Source organism: Chamaea fasciata, unplaced genomic scaffold (genome assembly GCF_029207755.1).
Source record: "Chamaea fasciata isolate MVZ Bird 193981 ecotype frontalis unplaced genomic scaffold, bChaFas1.0.hap1 SCAF_4, whole genome shotgun sequence".
In the NCBI taxonomy this organism is placed as follows: domain Eukaryota; kingdom Metazoa; phylum Chordata; class Aves; order Passeriformes; family Sylviidae; genus Chamaea; species Chamaea fasciata.
This window is the reverse complement of record NW_027094089.1, coordinates 68,026,844-68,040,009: the sequence shown is the minus strand read 5'-3', so window position 1 is coordinate 68,040,009 and position 13,166 is coordinate 68,026,844. Positions and strand designations below refer to the sequence as shown.

The window sequence follows — 13,166 nt, the reverse complement described above, 5'->3', positions numbered from 1 at the left end:
AGTATCATGGCCTTAAAGCCAGTTTTTAGTCTGTACAATAACCTAGGTTTTGGATACAGACACAGTGGATGTAACAGGAAGGAAAATTCCAAGCTGTTAATGTTAATGAGCTGTCTCTCTAGATCCCCTTTTCCACAGTGTTTTTGTGCCCAAATAGATTGTCTAAAGAGACACAGAGAAGCTATAGTCATGGGGTGGATTGTGGTGATGCATCTCTCTCCTCCTCCCACAGCTGCACTCTGAGAAGTGCTCATTAAGCTTTGGCCTTGAGAAACTGCAGCTAGACCAAGTCTCTCTTGAGCTTATCAGAAGCACTGTCTGTTCCCAGGAACTAACAGGTGTCCAAGGGGGAGCTGGTTTTTAGCAAACAGCTTTGGAAAGTTATTTTTCTTGCCTGAATAACAACCTAAGTGGAATTATATTTTTGTTACTGAACTTTAAAAGAAAGTTACCAATTTGAGTTGTAGCCAGGGTAGAAAACAACCATAACTAAATTCCACTCTTTTGGGACCCGCTAAACAAGGATCCAAAGTAAGACCTTTTTGATTTCTTGATTCCCTGAAGATAAGGGGATAATGTGCATGTCTCAAACACCAATACCTGATAAACACACTCAAACACAGATGGCTGTGGAGGAAACAAAGGACTGTTGGAAATAACAGACAAGGATTATTGGTAATAACCAAGAATTGTTATTATTAACATGGCCATGAGAAAGATCAAGTTTTGGCTGGGGAAGAGGGGGACAAGCAGAGATAGGGCATTTTTCTGTGACAAACAACCACAACACAGCACAGCGCAAGCACAGGAATGAGGGCAGGAAGTTGGCATGGATTATAGGGTGGAATTAAGACCACCCAAGACCTCCAGAACCCTCCAACACATTTCCAGAAAGGTCAGAAAGAATGGACTGCATGAGAACTAATTTACATGGAAAGCGAGAAACCTATCTTCAGGGTGGGGAAACCTGTCCATAAATGCCCAGGCAGCATCCTCAGAACCCTAGACATCTCATCAACCAGACCAACACAGCTGCATCAATTCTGACACCAGGATAAACATCCAATCAGCTGGATTGGTGCTGAAACCAGGATCGACATCCTGTCAGCTGGATCACTGTTGGGAGCAGGATTGACATCCCATCATCTGGATCAGAGCTGGAACCAGGACTGGTAATCTCCTTTTCTCTCTCTTTTTCTCTCTTTTCTCTCTTTTGTCCCGCTTTTCTTTTTTTTCTTCTCTTTTTTTCTCCTCCCCTCCCCTCTCTTTTTTATATCTCTCTTCCTATTTTTTTTTCCTTTTCTTTGTCACTTGCTCACTTTAATTCATACCTCCCTCTTTAATTTCTCTATTCCCTTTCACCCTGTCCCTTTATCTAAAACCCACTGCTGTGTTCTTATATAGTAGATCGGGGACTACCATACCAATTTCCATGCCAAAGTGTAATTTGCTAATAGAACTTTCTAATTGTTTGTGGACCCTCTGACTTTTGCTGTTCCTTTCAAACAACAGGCATTTACAAATATTAGGGGCTTCCTTCCCCTTAAGGATGGCTCATCAAGGACGCTATGCTGTTGTCAAAGGGGTAGGTCCCTTTGTGATATTACCACTCCGTCTGTCATTTCTGAAAGGAGAGTGCTGAGAGCTGGCTCTCAAGATGCAGGAGGGATTGGAGCAGCTGTAAGTCAAGACTGTCCACGAAATGTCAGTGTTTGACTGCTCCCTGATTTTGCTAAAGTTGAGAGAATGCGCAAAGGGAAATTGGTATAACCCTGAGGCTGCATTTAAACAGAAAAGTGTGGTGTTAAGTGAACAAAAGTTATGGAATGGGAAAGGTAAAGAATTTTAGGTGCACTTTTGGAAGCAGCTTTAACCACTGCCCAAAAATATAGGTATGCCAACATGCAAGCGAAGGGGCTGCTCATTGCCGAGCATGATCGTGAAAAGGAGAACAGGCTGCAGGCAGAGGCATTCCTCACTGCTGAACGTGGCCCCACTAACAGGCTTCAGGCAGAGCTTCAGGATGTGTGTGTGAGAGAGAAAATGTCATGGAAGGAATGTCAGGATTTAGAAACCTTTAATGATGGTCAGGGCCAGACAACTGTTACTGAAATTGTGCTCTTTACAGTGGCCAAGATAGCTAAGTTCCAGGAAAAGGATAACAGACTCTTACAGGAATCTGAAACTGAATGTGTTTGGAGAGTGATAGAATTGATTGAATCAGGTTGTCTGAGGCAGAGGCCCAAGGGGGACAGGAGTGTTTTTAGTAGTGGGTGGCCAGAAAGAGCTGTGGTCCTTAACTCAGAGGGTTGTCTATTCGGCAGGAGGTTTGGAGACCCTTTGCAGACCTTTTGAGAGGGGTGATCCAGGTCAGCATAGAGACTCCAGCTATCAGTCGTGATGGAGAGTGCAAAGGAGGCAGCAGGTTTGCCATTGATAAGTGGCAGATGGTTGGTTCTGGGACAGCCCTTAGCTGTGTCACTGGTTGCCAATCCAAATATGTTTCCTGTGATGAGAGGTTTGACAGATGTGATAAAACACTTTGTGGTACAAGTAGAAGACTGCTTGAGGTGAGTGTTGACTATGAAGAGAGGCAGATAAGGGAATCAGGAAAGACCCTTAATGTGGGGGGAGATAGCTCAGGAGCCAGTTAGTTACAGCAACAGCAATCAGGAGATTGGAGTGGCATCAGGGAAGCAGGCAGACCTCCCAAACAGGAGCAGCAGGGTCCTAGTGTCCAGTGGAATGAACTGTGTGTGAAAGATTTCCAGAAGGGAATTTCTCAGGAATGTAGGATAAACTATCTGCTGCTGTTTTTGAAGAGGTAGTACAGTGCCTGGTGTAAAGGAAAGTCACATTCCCTTGCCACAGGCAGTATAAACAGGATGACACAGGAATCAGAACTCCACAGTGTCCTGAGACACTTATCATTCCTATGGCCCCACAGGCCTGTGTTGTTAACTGGGAGCTGGGAAATGATTTCTTGCTGTCCTTATTAAGTGAACAGGGGAACAGCAATTGGAAACGTATAAGATGGCTCACCAAAAATAAAACTGACAGAAAGTTAGGTATTAAAGACATGACTGGCGTCTGAGAGAGAGACAGGAGATAGGCTGAGAATGCAAGTTGATAAACTTATGACTGATAATGATCATTTTAGGACTCTACTTGCTTTGGCAGAGTGTAAGGAAAGATAATTATTGGGGAATTTTGGGGATAACCATAGTAGAAAGAGACAAGATCTGAGAGAGGAAATAGAGGAGAGGAAAGCAGCTGAATTATTACAGTCAGTGAAATTTGAGCAGCTGCAGAAACCGTTGAAGGAACAAAGGAAGAAAATAACCAAAAATTGGAAGAAAAGGTAGAGGTGATGCTTAAACAAATTCCTAATTCACCTGGCATTGTACAGATTCCAATTCAGGTGATTGATTTGCCAGAGCATTATATCCACAGACCAAGTGATATTGAAATCCAGCAAGTGGAATTCTATCAAAAAATACATAATAATGGCCCAAACATTAAGATTACAATTTGTTCTCCTTAACAATTAATAAAATTTTTAAAGGAAACAGGAGCTCTACATTCAGTATTAACACAGTGAGATACCAAGAGGCTGAGTCTATGACCCCGATGGCAAAGAGTTAAAAACACCAAAGTAAACAGAGCAAGTGTCATCTGCTAAGCTACTAAGCTTAATTTATGCTGCCTGTGAGAGAAATATGCTGACTACTCATTTCCCAATGAAATATCACAATGTAAATTTGGGGTTCAATGTTCTGAACTATAGAACCTGGTATTTGGCAAATATGGTGTTTTGGTTCAAATGTTAACCCCAACCCCGAAAGAAATTCACAGACTGCAGTGTGCTTGCTCCATGTAGTGCCTGCACTCTCTGATCCAAGGGTTGCTGGTGTATCAGTCCTGGATGTTTGCTGTGAAGCAAGGTGGGTTCCTGAAGTTCTGGCTAGATTTGGTGCTACTAACAGATGAGGTACCCAATATTACCAATCCAACAGGCACAAGGCAGGCAGATGTTTGGACACTTGCAGGTTGGTGATAGATTTGGAGAAAAGAGGTACTACCACTCGGTCACACTCATCTTCTAATTCTCCTGTTTGGCTGGTGAAAAAGCCGAACTGACAGTTGTGGCTTACGAGTTTATTACAGAAAATTGAATGCCAATACTCCGCCTTTAATCACTGCTGTGCTGTTTTACAGAAGTAGTAACTTAAATTCAGAAAGCATCCTGCTTATGGAGGACAACTCTAATTGCAGGAGACCACCCTGAGCCCCAAAAAGGGGAGGGAAGCAGCAACAGCAGTGCAGGAAGCACACTGTGTAGTAGAAGACAAGATTCCACCTGAGGGATGTCAAGGCCAAACTGGTCCTGATGGACTGAAGAGATCTTTACTATTCAATTCAACTGTGTTTAAAGAAACAGAACATATTCTGAGTGGGGAAAAGGACTTGTGTAATTAGTCCAAGCTGTTAAACAAACCTGGCTGAGGCTTGCATTGTTTTCTCTTCCTAGGAATGATGTCAGCATACCACTACTGAACATCAGGTTAACCATTGAAGGACATCTTATCCTCCTTGCAGGTGCAATTATTAACAGCATGAATCAAATTTGCTTCCACATGAACAAGCATAAACAAGCTCGACCCACAAGGAAACCCTTACTTCTTTTATTTATGCTAAGCAGTATGGTACCCATAGTACATTCTACATCATAGATGTTTATCAGCTGTGGGTGCAATTTATTGTGGCAGCAATTACAAAGGAGTTCAAAGCAATTTGTCCTCTAAAATTGGAAAGATAACTTGGAATGACCCGGCTAAATTTGGAAGGAAATTCCACTGTTGGTGATAACTATTTAATTTCACTTTAGACCTCACTAACAGTAAAGCCACACTTTTTGTTTTAGCAATAGACAATCCTTTGGTATATACCATATACCAAATCATTGTGCCAGGATTAAATCACAGTGGAGGTATATTCTATCCCCTGGAGAATAGAGTGTGGCCTGATGGAATGGAGAAGAATTCATCCTGAATGAGAGCCCCTTGTTATTTTGTACTTGTACAACCTTACTGTAGATATAAGTAATCAATCTAACATTTGTGTTCATAAATTAGTTCAAATTAAGGGTCACAGTTTTAATTATTGAGCTCCAATTACCTATTACCATTTACTGAATCTGATTATCTCCTGTTCCCAGCCTAACAATCTGTTCCTGTTGGCGTGAACCTCATGTTGGTAAAGACACTGCCACATGACAACCTGAGATGGCTGTTGAAGCAAGCACAAGACAAGGAAAAAAGACTGATTCTGTTCATCATGATCATCGTGAAAGGTGGCCATTGAGCAATGGAACAAGTGAAGATAGACGAAGAACACCACTGGTGCGATATTTTATTTGAGTCATTACCAACGGCAGAGAGGATTTTTAACAAAATGTTGCACTTTTTACTTGTCTTTTTATTGTTAATCATTTTGCTTTTTGTTTTGGTAATCAGTTTGCACATTGTATAGAAATATAGATTACCCCCAATGCTTAGAAATAGCTTATAGATTGTATTTGCCCCTCTATTCTTCTGTCCTTCTCCCTCTCTCTCTTCTTTTCCCATTTCCAGGGATCACCAAGTCTTTATAAAAGTTTCACCCATAGGGTCTAGTGTAGAGGTCCCATCAATTTGCTGTTCCAGTGCGGACGGTGCCTTTTTTTTTTTTCTTTTCTTTTTTTTCCTTTTTTTTTTTTTTTTTTTTTTTTTTTTTTTCCCGAAGGCAACAGTGATGGGCCTCAGGGTCCTGGGAGTTGAGTTTCCTAGAGCCAGTTCCCACCAGATGCTGGTTTTTTGAGGCTCTCTGACCCTGTCAGGCGCACCAGAGTCAGGGAGCAGTTGCAGGGGCTATCAGATGCACAGTGCTACTACCCATGGACATACAGCTGGCATATGGAGCAGCTGTGGAATGACTGGTTGTTAAGCCTGGCACATGCGCATTGCATTAGATCCAGCATCTTCTCCTGGATCATGGACTTCCATATGATGTCGTGCACATGGAGATTGTTGCTGCCCAGGCCAGTTGGTCAGATTTCCAGCTGCATTCCACAATCCCCCTTTCCCAGCATCATATCCCACTGAGGTTTGTTGTAGATTTCTAGGAAACTGAAGAAAAAAGCTTCCCATCTGACCTTAGGTGAAGATGCATATCTGCTCAGGGATGCCTGGATGAGCAGCTGAATCTTCTGGAATATTTTTTCTGGTAAGGTATGGCTGGGAACACGTTGAAGTTGATGTTGTAGTGGAGCTCTGGGCTGCACTCCCAACCAATGTGGGACGCCTGTGGTCCACTTCAGTGCTAGTGTCCCAGGCTTCTGGAAGGTGAAAGGCAGGTACTGCAGCACCTGCTGCCAGTCTGACTCCTTTGGAACACTGGGAGCAGAACACAGGGATATTCCTCTTGAGCTCCTGGACTGTGGAAGCACTACTCTTTCTGCTCTTCCAGAAGGGTTTTCTGGAATATTTCCAAGTCCCAGAGCTTGGCTACTAGGTCCACATGAACATGCAGATGCTTTTTCATCTGGCTCAGGCTGGCCTTCATGATTTTCAGCTGCTCCTTCAACACCCGCCCTCAGCCTTTGGCCTCACCATGCTCCCATCACCCCTGCTCCTCTACCTATAACCACCACTTTTCATCTGCCAAAACCTCAGTCTTGTATCAGCTCTGCTCCAGTTCTGTCTGAAATTCCAACAGTTCCAACTCCATGGAGCCCACCCAGAGACTGAGGTTGCTACCCTGTCATTCCTGCCCCTGCTGCTCCCTCTGGAGCCCCTCCAGCCACTGCCGCAACTCCTTGTTCCTGGTCCCTCACTCCTGCTTCTCCATCTCCAGATCCCTGAGCCACTTGTAGGCCCTCCAGAGCAACCCCTGCAAACCCCCAGTTTTGACTCCACAGGTCCCAGAGAGTTTGTTGGAGGGTGCCAGGATTAGAAGGAGCAGAATTAGAGCAGTCTGAAGGCAGTTGTTTATACAGATGTTTTCTAAGTTTTAATAGCTGGCCACTTTTTTAAATATCGGACCGAGCAGCCTTGTTCCTCTGTCAGATAAACTGGTGGTAATTAGTTATGCTGAAACAACTCCACATCTGACCAAATGCAAACATCTTGACTTACAAAATGTGCAAAAACTATCTACTTGGAAACTGTGTAAACTGAATATAAGAGAGGGAGTTTCTGCACTATATTGGCAAGAAACTGTTCTAAGAAGAGAACCCATGCTGCTATGTACGTGTTAGGTACTGCCTGCAATTTATTCACCTCTTTGCAGGCAAATATTCACTCAATCCAGAAGAACACATGACTTTGTGTATACATCAAAAATTTATCCGATTAAGTATTTTTTCCACAGGAACATTTTTTCCACTGCAGAAAACTCAAATATGCCTTTGTAACTCTATAGGCTGGACTGTGATCTGACAAATGCTCATTAGGTTTATAGAAATAAGCCCCCAATATCAAGGGATGTGACTTTATCCAGCTCCTGTCACAACACAGGAATTACTACAATCTACCTACACATACTACTGAGATTTACTGCCCAACCCCTTTGGGATGAACTGTGCACTAGTGAAAAAACTACTGCAGCAAGATGACCGGTGTCAACTGTTGGAAAGCATCTGAAGCAATGGACACAGAATGCTAACCACTATTCATCATGGTACAGAAGGAATACATGGTACAGAAATGATACACGGCACAGAAATGGTCTTGGAAAGAGTGATGAAAAATGGAGAACATCACTAGTGAAGCATTTGGTTTGGGTGGTCATCAACTGCAACAGGAATTCTAGACACAATGTTGCACGTTATTTTAATTTTTATGATTAATGTTGTATAAATCTTATTGTTGAATATAGTTCTATATGTTAGAGTGTGTACACTAGCTAGACATGTACTGCTGTGGCACAGACCTCCTCACTTATAACATTGTTTTATCATGTTCAAAACAATCTTTAAATCCCATTATTTAGGTAACCTGATCAAGAATTTCCATCAATTTAAAATCAGAGCATGATACATCTTTGTTTATAGACACAGAGGAAAGAAGTGACCAGACTGCCAATCTGCTAGTTCCCAGGAACTGCTGCTGTCTAATGAGCTTGTTTTTTAACAAACAGTATGGGAAAGAGATCCTTTTAGATCATGGCAAGAAAAACTTTCATCCCATTGGCCTTTGCAGACACATGTTAATATTTCTTAGGTTTTGTTGTTCTACTGGTTTTGTTATGTCACCCTGTTACCATATATGCACACCTGCCAGAATGTTCTTTCTTCCCTTGGACACTATTGGGTTAATTTTGCTGCAGTATTCCACCCCTGTGATCCCATTAGTCCCTCCAGTTCCTAGCCACCCCTCTGCACAATGTTTCCCTACCCCTACTGGACCCTGACCCTAAGAAACACCCCTTTTATCTGGTATATAATCCTGGATCCTTGGCCCATTTTTGACTCTTGTCCCTGGTCCACATTCAAGGCTGTACCCACAATGCATACGATAAACAGCACTCAGACTTCCAAACGAAACCCTGTCTCCTCGCCCTTATCATCAGCCCTTTATTAGCAGAGTGCACCAGACCCCAGAGGTGCTGGTCACTCTCAGGCCCACACAGTAGCACGATGCTACAGAACAGCCTTGGAAACTTATTTTTCTCACCTGGAAAACTGCCAAGTGGGATGTTTTTATTATTGAGCTTTTGAAGAGAGTTTCTGACCTGAACTGAGGTCAGGATGGAAAATTACTATGACTAAAGCCCACTTGCTTGTGACACTATAAACAGTGGTCCAAAGTGAGATGCTCTGAGCTCTCCTCAGGGGCTGGACTGCAGGGGATTGTGATCAGCACCTCCCTCTGAGTAAGGCCTCTCAGAGCCAGAGAACACTCAAGCTTGCCAAATTTGGAGGACTATCTCCAAACAATGATGATTTCTAAGTTCATATGCCTGGTCCTCAAGGTTCAACCCTGAGCCCACTGTAAAGATGCAAAGGTATCCAAAGTGACTACTTCAGTGAACTCAAAGGTGTTTTTTCACAGGTATACCTTGAACAGACTATTTATGTTTGTGTGCATGCAAGTGTGAAAATGTTGGAACAAATACATGAGGAATATTGTTCTAGTTTAAGCATTTTAAAGTTAGGCCTGTAAGTAAGTTATAGTAAATTCTATATTAATCCAATGCTAAGTAGTTTAAGTAAATTATCTATTAAGTGCCATTAAGTGTTAAGTACTGTTAAGGTTAAGTGCTTTTAAGTTTAGGTTCTGTTAAGTACTGTTAAGTTTCATTTTTGTTAAGTTTAAGTGTTATTAAGTGAAGTGAAGTTCTGTTAAGTTTAACTGTTGTTAAATTTAGGTGATGTTAGGTTTAAGTTCTGTTGATTTTAACATATGTTAAGTTCTGTTTAAGTTAGGTTCTGTTAAATTTAAGTTCTGTTAATTTTAACTGTTGTTAAATTTAAGTGATGTTACATGTAAATTCTGTTGATTTTAAGTTCTGTTAAGTTTAAGTTCTGTTAGGGTTAGGTTTTGTTAAGGTTAGGTGTCGCAACAGGACACGAAATAAAGATGGGACTCCAGTCAGAAGGCAGTAGAAATCAGAAAGTTTTATTTACAATTTATTCAGCTCTTTTATAACATGCTGCACTAAAAAGACAGGTTATTAGTCTGTAAGACTGACACTTCTCTTATTAGCTAAGAAACAGAAATAGTAAAAACCACTTGTTATGAGAAAAGAATATTGTTTACACAAAGTTGTTTAAAAAACAAAAAAAACCCAAAAAACCCCAAAAAACTGTTAAAAAGTTTCCCTTGAAAAGAACTCAGCAATTCTCAGGCTCCAAAAATATCGAGCCCACAATTAGGTTCTGTTAAATTTAAGTTCTGTTAAAGTTAAGTTTAATATTTATTAATTTTAAGTGTTGTTTAGTTCAAGTGAAGTTAAATTTAAGTGATGTTAAGGTTAAGTTCTGTTAAGTTTAAGTATTTAAAGTTTAATTGTTTTATGTTTAAGTGCTATTAGGCTTAAGTGCTGTTAAGTTTAAGTGACCATAAGGTTAAATACTGCTAGGTGTTTGGTAAAAACTGTAGGCCCAGTCTGGGCCCAGTTTAACATGGGGATATACTCTGAACCTTGCGATCCAATCCAAGGGTCTTGCACAAATTTTTGCGTCCTTACCCTTTTCTATCCTCTTCTATTCCCACTCCCTTCCACACTCCCTCCCCTGTCCTCCCACCGTCCCCCTCACCCACCCTACCCTGCATCTTGCTAGCCTTCATATAGGTAGTTTTAGATTGGTTTGGAATTTTTGTTTGCTTTTTCTCTCTGCTTTAACCATCTAGTAAGCAGTAGAGTGAACCTTGCCAACATGCTTTCTCATGCTTTCAATTCAAAAATAAATCTGCTTTAGCAAATACTTTCACTGGTAATTCTTTAAGTGACCTTAAAACAGTTCACAACAAACTATAAAAAGCTGATTCGGGGGTGGCTTTGGGTGTGCTCCTCACTAGTATCTACGGCCTAACTTTTGCAATCCAAGATAATTACCGGAAGCTGATGTGCTTGTAGGTGGCCTGGAATAATTTGGACTCCACAGTTCTGTGTCATCAGTGGTGCAGCCATGCCAAACCTCCCAATACCCACACTGATATGCATGTACATACACACACACGCGCGCACACATGCGTGCGCGCACACACACACACACACACACTCACTCTTAAGACACTTTCATCTCATTTTGTCTCAGTGGCTGTCTCTTACCCTGGAAGAGCTCTGCAGATATCCTGTGCCAAACAGAGAGTCAGCTCTGACTTCAGGATGTAGCAAGTGTGAAAAATAACCGGTTGTGGCACAAAATGTGTTGTATGTGGCGATGCAAACAGCTTCCTAAATGGAACTGATGGAATGCCCATTTTCCCCTATCTAAGAGTCTCATTTCCAGAAGAAATCTGAACAAGATATGTTTGGACAAGTGCAGTGAAGTTTCAGTGGTGACTGAGACAGACAAATGATTATTACATGCCAAGTTGAAGTTGGGCTGTGTAAATCAGCAAATTGCTGACATTGCATGATTAATGGCTTTTCACTATTTATTGCAGGTCTCTAGATGGATGGCAAATTATTCTACAACTTGGAGAACACTGTTACAATTTTAAGTAGCTTGGTGCAAAAACATTAAAGTAGTTTTTATAGCTGGCGTACACTGTCAGAGTAGTGCAGGTACTAGTTAATGTTCATTGTTCCTGTTCGCAACCACACAAGCAAAGGACACAGGTTTTCCTGTAGAAGAAAAGGCACAAGGGTCTAGAATGAAGGTCATCATATGATATTGAGTGAATTCAATATCATGTTATCTAATGGAGGTTTTTTTTCACTTTGAGCAGCAATAACTGGCTATGACATTTTGTCACATTAGCTTTTCATTTACATAGAAGGAACTAGCTGTTGGTTTATTTCTCTGAAGGAACCCATAATGGAAGTGCTGAAATATTTAAGGCATAAATGCACAAAATGCTATTTCAAGCCTTAATATTGATGCATATCTGCCACTGAAAATTCCAAGAGGTTTCGCAAATGAAAAGTGGGATGAAGACTTGTCAGGCTTGTGAAAACAATTTTTGGAATAGCTCCATTTTTGTTTAGATTTCTGCTCCAGTGACAGATATTGAAGGGATCCTTATGTTTAATAGTAACGTTGGCTCTTGTCCATTTCTTGCTAGCCATGAAATTCATTGCATCTCAGCTGTAAATTCCATGACTGCTATAATCTACAAGTATTTCTCAGAGTTAGACTTAAATACCATGCTGCTCTTCCCTATGCTTTCACATTAAAACGGGAGCAAAGGAAGCTGGAAACAAACAGCCTCCTGTTATGAAAAAGACTGTGCGGCAAATAAGAATGTTAAATCAGTGAGAAACCTCATTCCTTAAAATCCAATATGTGCAACTCATGCCTGTGATAGAGCCATTTATTGTTCAAACTCCCTTTCATTGAGGGAAAATCTCATTATATGGCAATCTGTGTGCCATCGGAATATATTGCTGTGAGTAATGACATGTGTATCACTGTGTGTATTGTACCACCAGGGTTTTGGGTCACTCGGTACTATTCTACCCTGTCCTGATGAAAAACCCCCCCTGATAAAATATTTCAGTGGGCCAGATTGAATTGTGTTCTGCATGTGACCCCCAAAGGAAAGGAGGTCATGGGGCCATTCAAGCCTCATTTCTGCACATTTCAATGAGATTCTGAAAGGGCTGGGGAGGAGGGAAAGACTATTTTTCACTTTGGAAACAAAGGAAGAGGCAGCAGAAACAGAATCTGAATGCAAATGAGATATTTTCCCACTTGAGACAAGCTGATTTCCATATTAACTATTTTTTCTGTATTTGTCCAAATACATTTCCTTTGTTATTTGGTATTTAGAAGCCATATGACGATAATAAGTCAAAGTTACGCATTTTGTAAGGAAATACTGAAGCTGAACCTACACAGTTTAATTATGTTGCACTGCATTTCGAGAGTCATATCTTTAAACAAAACTGAGATCTGTTAAACCTGATGACCTGTGTCCAGTATGTGCTTTGTCTCTTACTTCATCATCACAAAGTGAAGGAAGGCAGGTAAGGTGAGAAATAAATATAAAAGTATTTATTCAAATCCTTTTTATGTCACTGAAATTAGGCACAGTTCTATCTGGGATTTAGATAATACACATTATTCACAGAAAGAACTTAAAAGTATAAGGAAACCTAAGCATGTAGATACAGTTTCAGATCCTTTCAAAAGTACAACTTTCTGAACTGCTCTGATGAATTTCTGAGCATTGCTGGTGGTGTCTGGTGCCTCCTTAGTTGATTCCACAGTAATTTGGGGAAAAGAAGACTAAGGGGAAATGTTATCCATGTGTATAAATACCTGATGGGAGGGAGTAAAGAAGTTGCTGTCAGATTCTGTGGTGAAAGGCAAGAGCCAACAAGCATAAAAAAACCACAAGAAAATCCACTGAAAGAGAAAGGGAAACCTGTTTTATTAGGAAACTGGTTAAACACTAGAACAGTGCTAGAGTGTTTGTAAAGCCTCCATCCTTGGAGGCATTCAAGCCATGACT

General features: G+C 41.1%; 1 long non-coding RNA gene across 1 annotated transcript; it reads left to right on the top strand.

The window, feature by feature from the left end:
• The first annotated feature begins 810 nt into the window (after nt 1–810).
• On the top strand, nt 811–10,468 carry LOC136288541 (uncharacterized). The gene is made up of 3 exons (XR_010720533.1): nt 811–1,172; nt 4,532–4,599; nt 5,219–10,468. It is a non-coding gene; the product is annotated as an uncharacterized lncRNA (long non-coding RNA).
• The last annotated feature ends 2,698 nt before the right edge of the window (nt 10,469–13,166 follow it).